We start from the raw sequence: 16,516 nt of genomic DNA, 5'->3' as shown, positions 1-16,516 counted from the left end.
CCTGTTTGGAACCAGTCTGTTGGTCCATGTCCAGTTCTAACTGTTGCTTCCTGACCTGCACACAGATTTCTCAAGAGGCAGGTCAGGTGGTCTGGTATTCCCATCTCTTTCAGAATTTTCCACAGTTTATTGTGATCCACACAGTCAAAGGCTTTGGCATAGTCAATAAAGCAGAAATAGATATTTTTCTGGAACTCTTTTGGTTTTCCATGATCCAGTGGATGTTGGCAATTTGATCTCTGGTTCCTCTGCCTTTTCTAAAACCAGCTTGAACATCAGGAAGTTCACAGTTCACATATTGCTGAAGCCTGGCTTGGAGAATTTTGAGCATTACTTTAATTGTGTGGTAGTTTGAGCATTGTTTGGCATTGCCTGTCTTTGGGATTGGAATGAAAAAGGACCTTTTCCAGTCTGTGGCCACTGCTGAGTTTTCCAAATTTGCTGGCATATTGAGTGCTACATTTTCACATCATCATCTTCCAGGATTTGAAATAGCTCTACTGGACTTCCATCACCTCCACTAGCTTTGTTCGTGGTGATGCTTTCTAAGGCCCACTTGACTTCACATTCCAGGATGTCTGGCTCTAGGTGAGTGATCACACCATCATGATTATCCAGGTTGTGAAGATCTTTTTTGTACAGTTATGTGTATTCTTGCCACCTCTTCTTAATATCTTCTGCTTCTGTTAGGTCCAGACCATTTCTGTCCTTTATTGAGCCCATCTTTGCATGAAATGTTCCCTTGGTATCTCTAATTTTCTTGAAGAGATCTCTAGTCTTTCCCATTCTGTTGTTTTCCTCTATTTCTTTGCATTGATCGCTGAAGTAGGCTTTCTTATCTCTTCTTGCTATTCTTTGGAACTCTGCACTCAGATGCTTGTATCTTTCCTTTTCTCCTTTGCTTTTCGCCTTTCTTCTTTTCACAGCTATTTGTAAGGCCTCCCCAGACAGCCATTTTGCTTTTTTGCATCTCAAGAGATTATGATTGACATAATCGTATGTCAGTGACATATGATTACAACGAACCTGTCTAGGTTCACTGTAACATTGCAATAGCCACAACATGGAAACTACCTAAGGGGCCCTTGAAAAGATGAATGGGTAAAGAAGATGCTATACACATACGCACACACACACTGGTCTACACTCAGAAGGATACCTTCAGCCGTAAAAAGAACATCCTGTCTTTTGTGACAACAGGGATAAAGCTTCAGGGCTTTATACTAAGTGAAAAAAGTCAGAAAAAGACAATTATTATACACGTTGTTGCCGTTTGGTCGCTAAGTCACGTCCAACTCTGTGTCACCCCAGGGACCTACCATGCTCCTCTATCCGTGGGATTTCCCAAGCAAGAGTACCGCAGTGGGTTGCCTTTTCTCTCTCCAGGGGGTCTTCTCAACCTAGGGATCCAACCCGTGTCTCCTGAAGTGGCAGGTGGGCTCTCACCACTGCCACAGAAGCCCCAGTGTTATGTATATTCTCACTCATACGTGGAGTCTAGAAGAGCTGAACTCAGAGAATTAGAAAGTGGAATGGTGATTGTCAGGGGGTAAAGAGGGGAGGAAATGGGGAGTTATTGGTCAAAGCATACACACTTCCACCTAGAAAATGAATAAGTACCATGGAAATAATATACATCATGCTGGCTATCAGTAATAATAGTATATTGTATATACACTACATATACACACTATGATATACTGTATATATTGTAGCATACAGCATATTAAAATACTGGAGTGGGTGGCCATTCCCTTCTCCAGGGGATCTTCCCAGCCCAGGGATGGAATGCAGGAACCTGTGTCCCCGCATTGGCAGGCAGATTCTTAACCATTGAACCACCAGGGAACTCCATGTCTCCGCTTTAAAGCATAGAGCTCGGTTGTTTTTTCCTTCAGAGCCAACCTTCATGAATATTCCTTGTTAACCCAGTTGTTTCTGTGTCCCTTGCTGCCACCCTTGTCCATTTATCATCTTGTTTCACCAGGACCACTACATATAGACAGGTCCTCCTTATCTAAATATGCCGTCTTCTAGTCCAGTCCCCATTCTTAGGCACACATGAGATTTTTTGTTTAATGTTTTAAATTTAAGAAGTCTCATTGAGTCACTCATAAACTTAAAAATTCTTTACTGCTCTCTAACATAATCTCTAAATCTTAGCACGGATTGCAAGGCCCTTCCTGGTCAGAGCAATGCAGACTTCATCGTCCTTACCTTGTGTGATTACCCTGATTGATCTTAATGCTTCAGCTACTCTTCATGCTGTTCCCCAAACACACGGTGCTTTCTCCTGCCTCTGAGATTTCACGCAGGCTGTTTCCTGTGTCTCTGGTATTTTTGCCCAGTATTTGTTAATCCTTTGTGCTTTAACTTCAACTTGACTCATTCAGTAAAACCTGCATTGTCCCATACAAAAACACACCTATCTCAGAAGACAGCAAGCTCCAAAAATTTGCCAATGAATTATGTTTTTGCTAATACTTCTGTTTTGATGCTCTATAATATATTATATACTATTTATATAAATATCTACATAAAGAATTGATAAATGATAAATGCCACATTCTCGATATAAATATTAATGACCATTTTACACAATAAAAAATGCAAAGGTTTCCCAAATAATTGTTTACTGGTTCTTCTCTAGATCCCATTTTTGTCCTACAGATAATCACTGTTATTGGTTTGGCATGTATCCTTGTAGATTTGTTTTAAATGCACTTAAATATACAAAGTTTTGTTGTTCTTATTTAATTAAAATTTTATTTCTATGATTTAATTATATTTTTTCACTGGTTAATATGTCTTGGAAACCATGTCTTTTAAATTATGTATTATTGTTCACTTACCTGGTCACCTATTGAAAAACACTTTAGTGATTGCTAAATTTGAATTATTAGAAGCAACGCTTCAGTAAGTTTTCCTATAGAAATGTCATTTTGTAGAAGCACTAACATTTCAATAAAATGTACTTTAGAAATGCATTGTTAGGTTAAAGAATATACATTTCTTGCTTTTCTTTTTTTCAAAATGTTCTTGTGTATTCTAACACTTCATCTTTTCCATTTGAATGTTAGAATCAATCTGTCAGTTCCACGGAAAAACTGTGCGCAATATCATCGGGAATGTCACAGATAAGAATGCATTAAAAATCGTATGCTGGAATAATGATGTTGAAAGACATTGGGATATATTACTATATACAAAAATTATAGGTAACACTTTAAAAGAATAGTGCCCATGAGGAGAGAAATAAATCTCTTTATCGAGGTGCTTTTAGGAAGAAATGCACTAAAGCATCAGCAGTGATTATCGCTGGTTGACAGGAACATTGATGACTTTTATGTCCTTATGCTTTTAGCTGGCTCTTCTCCATTTTACATAATGAGTACTATGACTTACACAACATAAAAGTTATTTCTTCTCAAAACATAAAATGAAATCCTGTTAACATGCATATCTGTAGAAGAAACAGTGTCTAAAACATTCTTCAATTGAAGCAAAGGAATTAGTTTAAGCACAGAGCCAATTTGCTTCCAGAAAGGAGAAGATGTGGGCTGCCTAATTTTATCATCCAATTTTCATGTAAATAAAATCCTTTCTTCATTGCCCGGAGATATTATGTTGGATGGCAGTAAACAAGAAAAGATGAAGTAGGAATTCAATAAAAAAATTTATTTCAACAGAAAACCCCAGTTTTGCAGTTCACGTGAGCGAGCCGGCTGGTCTTCCTTTAAATTTTTGCTGAGAAACTCAAGGGCCCTGGGGGGTGCCTAGCCGTCCTGCTGGTTCCCCCCCGCCCCACTCACGCTGCATTCTCAGGAGCCCTGCTGCTTGCTTCACTGAGAAAACCGCAAGCAGAACGGAGCTCCCATGTCCTTGCGCCTCTCCTAAGTGTACCAGCCTTCCTCTTGTCTCTCTGCAGACACCACTTTCCTTCTGTTAGAACGGGTGAGCTGTCTGCAACTGTAAAACCAGTCCATCCACCTGTGCTCTGGACCCTACACGCAGCCTCTGTTCTGGAAATCATCGTCCCCCTCATCCATTTCTCTTGCAGAATGCTGGGAATACATAAAGAACGACTTCTGCATAGAGAACAATGGTGCTATATTTAAATTTTATCCTAGATATACACCTTTTTCTCAAAGTTCAATTTTATTTCACTTTGGTGGAAACTGTGGAAAAGATTTACTTTTCACCACATTACAGCGCAGCATTTCAATGGAATATTTTTTGCCATAAATTAGATCTTGCTGATTTCTGTCAGTGAAACAACAGTTTCTATTCTTCAAGGTAAAGCAAAATGACTTAGAAAATGAATAAAATTAATTTTTATTGAAGTGTTTTTGCCTGGAAAATTCCATTGACAGAGGAGCCTGGTGGGCTACAGTCCTTGGGGCTGAAAGGGTCGGCCACCACTGAGCTCACACACACACAGACACACACCCAGATTTGTGTGAGTTTCTGCGCTGTGCTAAGTTGCTTCAGTCATGCCTGACTCTTTGCAATCTTATGGGCTGTAGCCCACCAGGCTCCTCTTTCCGTGGGATTCACTGGGCAAGAATCCTGGAGTGGGCTGCCATTTCACTCCACGTGTTAGTGTCCACTGTACAGCAAAGCGAATCAACTATATGTATGTATAGAATTCCCTCTTTCTTGGGTTTCCTTCCCATTTAGGTCACCACCGAGCATTGAGGAGCATCCCCGAGACATACAGTCAGCTGCCTTTAGCTCTCTGTTTTATACGCAGTATCAACAGTGTGTGTATGTCAACGCCTGTCTCCCATTTCATCTCACCCCATTTCCCCCTTGGTGTCCACAAGTTTGTTCTCCATTTCTGCTTTGCAAATAAGGTCGTCTCTACCATTTTTCTAGATTCCACGTATATATATTAATAGACAATATTTGTTTTTCTCCTTCTGGCTTTCTTCACTCTGTATATTCTAGTTATATACCTTTTGAGTGTCTGTGATGAAAATAAAGCAGAACTAACACTGTCCTCCAGGAACAAAGTAAGGAGCAGTTGCAACCACAAGGAGCCGGTAACCTCCTTCTCCTCCCGTGACCCCCTCCCATGGGTCTATTAACAAGACCTCAACTTCAAGCATCCCCCTTTCTTACCTGGTGTATTTCTAACTCACTCCTTCTGGTAACACAAATCCAGTGAATTTTTAAACCCACAGGAATTTCTACTCCATTGACTCTTTAAAATTTCACTACTTACTACCCCAATAAGACCTCCCTTTCCCTGGCAGCCCATACCTTATTGCATTCTTCCCATCAGCCTTCAAGCAGGATGCACTGTCTTCTCATTAAAACATGCTATTTCTTCCTCTGATACTTTTTTATTAATTTTGAAACAAATGTCTGCTTTTTCCAACATCCGTCCTGTAATTCTCTCTTGAGTGATGTCTGATAAATTTTCCATTCCCACTTCTCCACTAACATCATTTTAATCTAGTCCAAAAGGGCCTCGTTACCAAAGTCCACATGACTGATTCACCAGTCGCTCCGCCTCTAATTCTGAATCTCAGCATTGTTTGATTCCGGCAACCACGCCTCTTTCAGATACTCCTCACCTGTCTCTTGGGGTCTCACAGTCGTCTGGCTTTCCCTCCGTCTAGTTTACTGAATGGATCTTCTCCCACTTCTCAGCATCCAGATACCGCAAGGCCAGAGCTCCGTCTCTAATTACATTCTCCTGGTGTGGTCCTGACCACGTCTCTGGCTTTAAACATCATATATCAGGTTGGCCAAAAGGTTAAGATGTTACTGAACAGCCTGAAAGAACTTTTTATGCTGATTGCTCCACAAATACGTTTAGTCCCAACTTGTCCTCTGAACCACAGACTCCAAATCCTTCTTTTACTGAACAGTTTCAGTCAGACTTCAAACAAACATCTCAAACTGAACTCATCCGAAACTAACACCCTGCATCCTCTCCCAAGCTTTCTCCACCTGTGTTCTCTTCCTCAGCAAGCTGCATCACCAGGCCTTGAGTGCTCAGCGAAAAAGCTTGCTCTCATCTGTGACCCTCTGTCTGTCACATCTAATCCGTTAGAAAATAAGTTGGCTTTATCTTCAAAATATATCCCGTCTCTAAACTTTGTCCACCGTTTACAAATGGCCACCCTGAGACTCCTCACCTTGCTGCAGCCAAGCCTTCGAACGCCCCCTGCCTCTGGGCCCCTTGGCCCCTTCTGCCCGGTGACAGCCGCCCGCTCAAAGGGGGAACCAGAGCAGTGGTTTGTGCCACTGCTCCGCCTCAAACCGCCAGCGCTGTCTCTTCTCACTTGGCCTACAATTCAGCCTCATGACCATGACTGCTCGGCTTGCTCTCCTACATGAGTTTCTGATGCTCCCCGCCTCGCCATGCTCCTTGTCATCCCAGGAGCACGCAACACCTTGAGGCCTTGAGGCACTCTGAGTCCCCCAGCCACTCTCTCTCCAGCACAGTTAGTTCAAGTGCACGTGCCTGACACACGTGCGTGTGTGCTCAGCCACTCCAGTCGTGTCCGACGCTTTGGGAGTCCAACTCACGTGGACTGCAGCCCCCCAGGCTCCTCTGTCCATGGGGTTCTCCCAGCAAGAGTATTGCTGTGGGTAGCCATGCCCTCCCCCAGGGGATCTTCCCCACCCTGGGGTCAAACTCATGTCTCCTGCATTGCAGGCGGATTCTTGACTGCTGAGCCTCCCAGAGAGCCTGCGCCAGAGAGCCCAGTGTGGCCAAACAAACCAGAACATCAGAGTTTAGAGAAGACAAAGGTTTATTGCTGACCCAGGCAAGGAGAGAGGTGGCTCACGCTCTAAAAATCCCCAAGTTCCCTGAAAGGTTTTAGCAAAGCATTTTTAAAAGATGAGCAAGGGAGTGATCAGCTCCTGCACGGTTCTCTGGTTGACTGATGGTGCGGTAACAGGGTGTTGTCACAGGGGTCACTTATCAGTCTCCGAGAGTCCTGGGGCTACATGCTTAAGGTGACCAAGCAGTTAACATCTTCCATTCGGGAGGGGATTCACAATTGTGAAAGAACTCAGGAAATGCGCATCGCATGCTGCCTCGGTGCTTCAGAGAGGAGCTAAAGCAGAGAGTACAGGGAGGGCCTGTCCCAGGAAGGCCCACAGGGTCCTAATCCGTCCCAGCATCACCTCCTAACTGTGCAGGCTTCTTCTTAAATGTCACCGTCCTAGAAAGGCCTTTCCTGACAATCTATATAAGCACAGTCAACTCCCTAAGCTCTCTCTGCTTTCTTTTCCTACTCTTATATTTTATGAGTCTTCACTGCATTTGTTAATACTAACCATATGTCTACTTACTTATCTTCTGTATCCCACCGGACTCTAATTTCTATCAGGAGACAAATTTTGGGCCAGGCTGTATTCCCAGTGTCTACATCAGTGCCTGGCAGGTAGTAGGCATTCAATAAATATTTGTTGAATGAGTGAATGAAATAAACCAAGCTTCTTGTGCTACATGGTTTCTTAACCACCAGTACTTTAAACCCAGTAACTTCATTAGTAGGGCATGTCTTTAAGCTTAGATGTTTCACCCGAGAATTAGAAAGCTACGTTAACAGGTATCTGGAACCACCAAAATATTTTTTAAGCACAAATCATCACAAGGGCTGAGAAAATGCACTGTGTGAGAAACACGTGGCTTCCCAGAGCCCACTCTGTGCAGTGTTGTGGGCTAGACATAAAGCCTCTGGTCTTTCCACGGGAGTGTCTTTCCCCAGGGGTCCTAGTCCCACGGCAGGCTCTGGCTATAATCTCGTGTGAGCAGATTCCCAGTATGTAAGATGGTGAACTCTATTCCCAGCCCTGTGACCCCTTAACTGTGTAGGTTCAGTCTCCCTGGGCTTGGGGTTTCTCACCTGTAAAGCCAAGACAATTTACTGCCAGGGTTTCCCAGGGATGCTATGAAAAACAGCTAATGACAATAATCATTAAAGAAGTATTTCTGTCTCCATTGGATATTGATTAAGTGCCACTGGGTGCACAGCTCTGTTAGCTCTCTGAGAAGCAGAGCAGACGGATAACGGAATATTTCAGATAGCAGCTTCAGTCTAAAGGAATGCCTGCTAGAAACAGAAGGAAAGCAATAGCCTTATGTGAAGAACTTGCCCTCTGTATGGCCACAAACTTGATGTTCTCAGCTGTGAAATGAAAGAAGAAAGAGCCTATGGTGGTGTCATGTCACAGGACTTCAGGATCCTACTAGTTTTCTGCCCCTAGTCCAGAACTTTCACCGTAGAGATAAAGTAATTGACAACCCAAGAGATGGGAGAGTTTTCCAGGCTCCCCAGGTTGAGTGTCTAGCCCCCTAACCACTAGGTCACTGTGCCCGCTTAGACCGTCCTGAAGAGCAGTGTGGTGGCTAGATTCTGTTTCGGGCAGCAAGAATGGCCAGCAGTCTTTTGATGAGAAGCCCAGGCATTTAAGGGAATTAATTACAGGCAGTTCAGGCCATAAGGATGGATTTACATAGAAGATGATAAATAGAAATTCACAGGTTTTGAACCCTCTACCACTTTTCTATATGAAAACTCTACTGTCTTCTTTATGCTTCCTGTTTGGGTTCACCCTCATGATAATCATACAATACACTCATTTAATATCATACTTATTTAATAAGAAATGTTTTTATACTGTTTAATAACTGAACACGTAACCTACTTTAATGATACATTTATTAAGGAACAGAGTTAAGATTCAGATCCAGATTTATCTAGTTCCCAAATTCTCTTTTCACCATTTTGGAATATAGGAGAAGATTCGTGATTCAGTAGAAGCCCATGTATTATCTTTACCAAAGGCCAGGAAAAGTTTCCGTAAAGGGCCCAATAGTAAATAATTTAGATTTACCGTCCATAAGGTTCCATCTATTCAACTTTGCCACTTAGCATGATAAGCAATATATTAACAAATGGTTGTGCTGTGTTTCAATAAAATGTTATTTACAAACACAGGTGACTTGGCTGTGGCTATGGTTTTCCAACCCAGAGTGAGGAGCTCAGAGTTAACTGATTCTGACCCTTTGGGGGTCATCTTCTGACTAGCCCTGTCAGTTGTAGACACCAAGAAAAATACACAGTATTCGTGTGTATAGACTTGTAAATTCAGTCTGCCAGGGCTTCAGCTGACTTCCCTCTCCCACTGAGGAAGGAGTCAGCTTGGCCTTTCATTTGCCCCTTCATTTCAGCAGACTCGATCTACACATGTGCCTGTCCTTTTAGATTCTTCTTTGACCAGGTTTGACAGCTGTTAGTCCCCTTATTTCTTTAATGAATTAAATAAAATCTTTAATATATGTTCAGTTTATATCTGAGAATCTTCATATTACCTTTCATGAAAATTATTCTTTAACAACAATATAGTAAAAAGCCTGAACCTACTCCCTCTCTGCATCCTATCTTATAAAAATGTGACTTCATCATTTTTCTTCCTAGCTTGGGAAGAAACAAGAACACAAGTGTTTCTGGGCCCCTACAGGGATGCAGAGAGATCCCATCACCTGATACTCTCCACTGGCTGTGAGGGGCTGTTATTTTCTTTACTCTTATGTAACATGAAGGTTGCCTCCTATCCATCACGTCAGTGCATGTCATAACAGAGAACATCAACACAATTTACTTGGCTTTTATGATACACACTTGATGGGAAGAGAGAAAGTTGCCAACTTGATAGAGTGGTCTCCTTTGCAGATTTGACAGAGGTATTCTCCATTTTATGCTTAGCTGGTGCTCTGAAGACAAAGCAAATCGATTCTGGAAATAAACATATTTCCTCACACTTACCATTCATCTCGCTCTCTCAGCTCCCTCCTGAGCTGGACCATTTAGTACTGGATTCACCAGGGCCTGCAAATGACAACTATTCATTAGCAAATCTCAACATCTCAAGGTTGGGAAGAAACCTTAAAGGTCATCTCTCTCATGACAACAATGAAAAAGACAATAGGAATATCACAACAATAATAAGAGCTAACATCTATTCATCACTTGTTTGTGCCAGGCAGTTTTTGAAATGTTTTACTTGCAGAATGTCCAGGATAGAACACCTGTTGTCTTGACATAATTATTAATAAAATAATCTCCTGTTTAATCTCAAAAGTAATTTAGATGATAAATTATGATTACCCCACTTGTGTATGGTATCTGACTTTATTTTCATGCATTTTATGCAGCAAGTATGATGGTGGTAAATACCTAAAAGTAACAAGCCTCAGTGCATGGACCTAGTAAGTGTGGAAGCTGTGACTGAACCTTGGAGATCTCTTGGCCCTTATGCCGTTTTTTTCATCTGCATGTCTGACACATCTGAAACAGTGCCTCCAGGTGGTCATCACTGAGAGAGAACCTACTGTCTAGGAGAGGCACCACTTCCAGTTTTACATAATGTGTTGAATGCTTTCTTGTTATTATGCTGAAGTCTACTCCTCCATAGTCTCAGAAACATGGATTTAAAAAAAAAAAAAAAAAAACTTAGAACCAAATTGTAAAGGTAATTTTATTCCATGTCAAGAAATTTCTATTATCTTTGAAACTGAAAGCAAGAGGAAGGGCAAGAAAGTCGCTTTCTAAATTTGGGGATGTTAAGGTCAGAGGCATTGACTGTGATTTATGTAGGAGGAGACAGGGTTTCACTAATTCTGGGCATAGTCATTAGCATTTTTCACTCTTACCTAAGCAAGTTAAAGTCTTATATTTGGTTTTACTCTTAGAGCCATAAGTTTTATAGGAAATGTGGATGCATGCCATATAGTAGCATGACTGATGTGCTATGGGTTGCGGAGGTTTTGTCTTCACTCATAGGCAGGCAACATTTAGTAGAATAGCAGGCAGGTAGGAATTATCTCTTGAACTTGACCAACAAGCAGTTCTGATTAGCATTAAGATAATGAAAACATTAAAGAAATGTGCTTTTCTCCCCCTTTTCCGAGATGCTTGCAGCAGACCCATCAGTTTTCTCTTCTTGGACATCATGTTTTGAAGATACTCTGTATCAGTTAGGTTTACCCAGCTATAGAAAACCACAAAGTTGAAATGCAACCAAAAGATACATGAGCTTGTGAACGGGAAATGAGAAAAGTTATTGGCCAAAAGGAATATTTTTAAGTACCTGAAATAGCTGTAACTTTTTGTGGTAAAGCTAAAGGAAATATGCCTAAGGAGAGCCAAGTCCTCTTGTTCAAAATAATCTTCCTAGACATGTTCCCCTTCTTTCTCCCGGGGTTTTTGATCAGATTATTCAGCTCTAAGGAAGACAAAACATCTGCGCTAGTATATTTATTGTTAAGAACATTATTAAATTCACTGGTTTTCATTTAAAGATGGAGGAAATTTGACTGCCAACTTTAGAATCCTCTTAAAAATAAGAGCTTTGGAGTTCAGTCTAGCAAGGAAGCTTTTAAACTTCACATCCCCTTTTGCCTGTGGCTATATTTGACCTCTACAAGCTTGCTATTTAAATTTTACCTTATTTCCCTCACAGCCTTGAAAACAAACCAACAATTACTTCTAAACAGGAATCTTTATATTTCAAATATCACATCTCTTACTTGGTTACAGAAACATTTTACCTTTAATTAAGTTTGTTTCAAAAATCCATGTTTCTAATCAAAAAGAAAATGTGTTGTGAAGTTCAAATATAATTCACCAGTGGAGGAGGTGGTGCATTTTAAAGAGTTTCCGAGTGATTTTGTAGAACTTGGAACAATGGCTTGCTCCGTAATGGGGAGCTTTATCCTATTCGCGCTACTCTCACAAAAGCCACAGATTAGATGGTTTATAAGCAGCAGAAATGATGTTTCTCAGGCCCAGACGTCCAGGATCAGGGCCGGCAGATTTGGTGACTGCTGAGAGCTTGCCCACTGGTTCGTAGCTGCCGTCTTCTCACGGTCCTCACGTGGTGAACAGGAGAACTTTGGTTTCCCACTCATCCTGTTCAGGAGGGCTGTGCCCTCAGGACGCAATCAACTCCCAAAGGCCCACTTCCTCACACCATCACTCTGAGGGCTGAGGCGTCCTGTGTGGGTTCTGGAGGGAGACAAAGGTTACGTCTACTGCTGTTTGTGTGGGCTTCCCAGGTGGTGCTAGAGGCAAAGGACCTGCTTGCCATTGCAGGTTAAGCGTAAGAGATGCTGGTTCGATCCCTGGGTCAGGAAGATCCCCTGAAGAAGGGAATGGCAACCCACTCCAGTATTCTGGCCTGGAGAGTTCCTTGGACAGAGGAGGCTGGTGGGCTACAGTCCATGGGGCCGCATATGATTGGACACGACTGAAGTGACTTAGCTCAACACAGCTATTTGTCTAGTTATTTGCTTCTATACATTCTCAATAATAATGCCACCACTTTGCACACCTCCCAGGAGCACTATTTTCACTATATTCTGTGCACTCTAGGGCAGTGGTCCCCAACCTTTTTGGTACCAGGAGCTGGTTTGGTGCAAGACAATTTTTCTATGAACTGAGGATGAGGGGCATGGTTTTGGGATGATTCGAGCTTTAATTGTGTACTTAATTAATTAATTGTGCTCCAGTACTCTTGCCTGGAAAATCCCCTGGATGGAGGGGCCTGGTAGGCTGCAGTCCATGGGGTCGCTGAGGGTCGGACACGACTGAGTGACTTCACTTTCATGCACTGGAGAAGGAAATGGCAACCCACTGCAGTGTTCTTGCCTGGAGAATCCCAAGGGTGGGGAGCCCGGTAGGCTGCCGTCTATGGGGTCGCACAGAGTCGGACACGGCTGAAGCGACTTAGCAGCAGCAGCAGCACTTTATATCTATCATTATTACACTGGCTCCTCCTCAGATCATCAGGCATTAGATTCCAGAGCTTGGGGACCCCTGCTCTAGGGAATATCATGTAATGTTGCCCCTTGGGCTTAGCAACTCCATGTAAATATTGTGATGACTTTGTCTGTGCACAAAATCGCCAAGGTCATCAGAGAGGAAGAACACGCACTGAAATGATTAAAGGGAACAATCGCAATGAAATGCGAATCTCAAGCTAGAGGACAGTGTTTATGTTCATGGCTTAATGTACCTGGGAAATTTAATTTTCTAATTCTTTGGATCCTGCAGTTGAGTAATCTTGGCAAAAGAAATATTTTAATACAGCAAAGTTGAATAAAATCCTCACTGTTAAAGGATCAAATTGCTTCTGAAACCTATCAAAAATATACCACTAGCTTCGTTTAAAAACTTAGTAAATTATGGCACTATTTTCTCTGTTTTCTACAAGTTAATTATTTTCTTGCTCACCAATCTACTTGGCTTAGTAGAACTGACCTCATATTCAGAACAGACAACTTCATGATTTTAGGCTATTGCCAAATAAGTCAACTTTTGCTTTTAAATCCTTGGAGGCGCCATGATTACAGAGGAGACTGTAAGGTCATTTATAGCAAAGTGACTGGTTGTTGTCTGTCAGAAACACCTGGCACAGGTAACTGACATTTAGATGGAACGACTGCTTCAAAAACAGGTGTTTACCAGGACAGGGCAGCAAGAGGCACTGCAATTAGGAATGACAAGGGCATATTTAAAAACAAGGGCATGTCTCTGCCAATTAAAATCCACTGATCTAACCAGAAGCCCATAACAGATTGATCTCACAATGCTCAAATAAACACACTTGACAGAATTTGGCCATGAAATAGATGTCTGTTTTAGCCTAGGAGCAAGCTTACAACCACTTCGGGGCTGGTAGGTGTTGAAAGCAATGTTATTAAGAAGAACTCCAGATGGTCCAAGAGAAAGGATTTTTTTCTATTATGATAAACACAATGAAAGTCTGACAAGCTCTGTGAATGACAGATAAAAATAACAAGCCATAAATGAGATCTAAGACCCACGCTTCCTTGAGAAGAGGCTGAGCAGTCCTGGGCAAACATGGCGTATATGATGGAAAGACATTCCTGGAGAAAGAGATAAAAATATTCCAGTGCAGGCCCAGGAAGAAGAGGAGATGGGCTGTGCCCCATGGATGCTAGTTATGTGCTCTGCTGTGCCCCAAGACAGCATATTAGCTTCAGATTATTCTGACTTTTAGTTCTGGAACACATCAAGCGTGTGCAAGATTACACAGAACGGTAGAATGAATCCATACAACCCATGCAAAGCCAAACCTGTTCCATTCTAATTCCCACCTACATTCCACACTCTTTTTTAAAAAATAAAATATCAAATAGTATATAGTTTCACTTGAAAAAGATTACATGAGACCTCATTAACGTAGCCTCACTCTAGCGTGGTAGCATCTGAGCCTCACACTAGCGTGGTAGCATCTGAGCCTCACTCTAGCGTGGTAGCATCTGAGCCTCACTCTAGCGTGGTAGTATCTGAGCCTCACACTAGCGTGGAGCATCTGGAGATCCAGCAGTGGTTTGTCAGCATCGTCCAGTATGCAACAGTTCACATTTTCGTTTGTACCGTAAGCGTCAATGACCGTTTATATGTGTTTACATTTTATTTGTTTGAATCAGGCCTTAAATAATGTCCATAGACATTCAGAATCTTAGCTTTCAAATTTGATCTTTAGATCCAATTTAAAATGGCTTTGGATTTGGTTTGGTTTTTTGGCGTTGTTCCTTTAGATACAGTGCCAAGTTCTTTAGCCAAGTTGCCTCTCATTTTGCTATATTAACATCTCTTATATGGATCGCTTAAGTCAGGGCTGGTGGTTTAGTCACGAAGTCCTGTCTGATGCTTTGTTACCCCATGGGCTGTTTCTGTGTAGCCGGCCAGGCTCTTCTGTCCACAGGGCTCCCCAGGCAAGAATACTGGAGTGGGGTTTCCCTTTCCTTCTCCAGTGGATCTTCCCAACCCAGGGATCGAACCCGAGTCTTCTGTATGGCAGGCAGATTCTTTACCAGCTGAGCCACAAGGGGAGCCCGTTGAATCATTAAAGGCTGCCAAAAGCCATATGAAGCATACATGCATTAGCAGGTACCTATGCAATGGCATATACATTGCAGAGTTGAAATGTGCTGTTTCTGTTATTGCTGTCTCATTTATTAGCTGAAATTACTCTTTAAAGTAGCACTGAACCTCCTTACCTTGTTTACCACATTGCCCTCTTTGTTTACCCATGAAACAGTCCACTTTGAAAGGGAAGGATAATTAATGATGCTTTTCCTTTTTTAACTGCCTTAAAATTAATGAGATAATCAACTAATAATGAGTTGGTTAAATAATGAGTTCATCACTAGTGATGAATCTCTTATGAATGATCTTCAAATCATGGATGTAATATACTTTGAAGCTCTGAATCTCTTGTCTTATTACTTTTCTTGGCTTACAAATTGCCTCAGTTTGGGCCATGAAAGCCCCTTTAATATGTATTTTGAATTCTTTGACCCAATCTAATGCTCATTCCTTGCTATCAGATTTGTTAAGTTGATCCAGACTTAGACATTTATGGCATCAGATTTGAAATTAGTAACATCTCCAAATGCCCTAGTTTCTTGTTACATGGCCATGATTTGGAAATTAAGCATGCTCACTGTTTTTGAGTTATTTGTTGTTTTTTTTTTTTATCTTCTTCATTGGATAGTTCAAGAACTATATTTGTGATAAAATAAGTAATAAAATCATGTGGATACAAGATTTTTATTTTTTAATTAATTAATTTATTTATTTTTTGGAGGCTAATTACTTTACAATACTGTATTGGTTTTGCCATACATTGACATGACTCTGCCACAGGTGTACATGTGTTCCCCATCGTGAAGCCCCCTCTCACCTCCCTCCCCATCCCATCCCTTTGGGTCATCCCAGTGCACCAGCCCTGAGCACCCTGTATCATGCATCAAACAAGATTTTATATAACTTCTTATATCTTTTATTTTCATCTACACCCTTCAGTGATGAAAAATTCCACTTGTCAAGAACACTGGAAATGCTAGAATTAAAATATCACATAATTACTCATTAATTTTATCCCACACTACACACAGTGAATCAAAATTATAAAACTGACAGCTACCACTGGTAATATGATTACCAAAAACAATATAAATTTTATTTTGCAGTCTTTCCTATAATTCAATACATTAAGGAGCATTATCAAATTAATGTGTTTCAAATGACTTAGGCTAATCCCTTTCTATGCCTGCAGTAACATGCCTTGCTTGTTAACTTAATGAATCATTTTAAATTTTAGAAACATTTAAAAAATTTAATAATCTATTTTTATATAAAATATTTACATAGTTTCAAGTCCATGAAATAGGGTTATATTTAAAGCAGTGTAAACTCTCTCCCTGTTCTCTCTGCTCTATTCCCTCCCTCTCTTACAAGTTCATTCATTCATTTACTATTTTTTGGTTTATTCTTCAATCATATTTTAGGAATATCTCTCTTTAGATGGAGAATAGCATAGCATAGTTTAATATATGGTTTGATTTAGGGAGTTTTACATTTTTATTCCTGTTTACTTTAATGTTAACATCATTTTCTGATATCCTCTCAAGAATTATTTTCTACTGGTGCTCTGGTAAGAAGACTGAAAA

Source organism: Capra hircus, chromosome 27 (assembly GCF_001704415.2).
Source record: "Capra hircus breed San Clemente chromosome 27, ASM170441v1, whole genome shotgun sequence".
NCBI lineage: Eukaryota > Metazoa > Chordata > Mammalia > Artiodactyla > Bovidae > Capra > Capra hircus.
The sequence above is the reverse complement of the archived record's forward strand: the minus strand, read 5'-3'. Positions refer to the sequence as shown.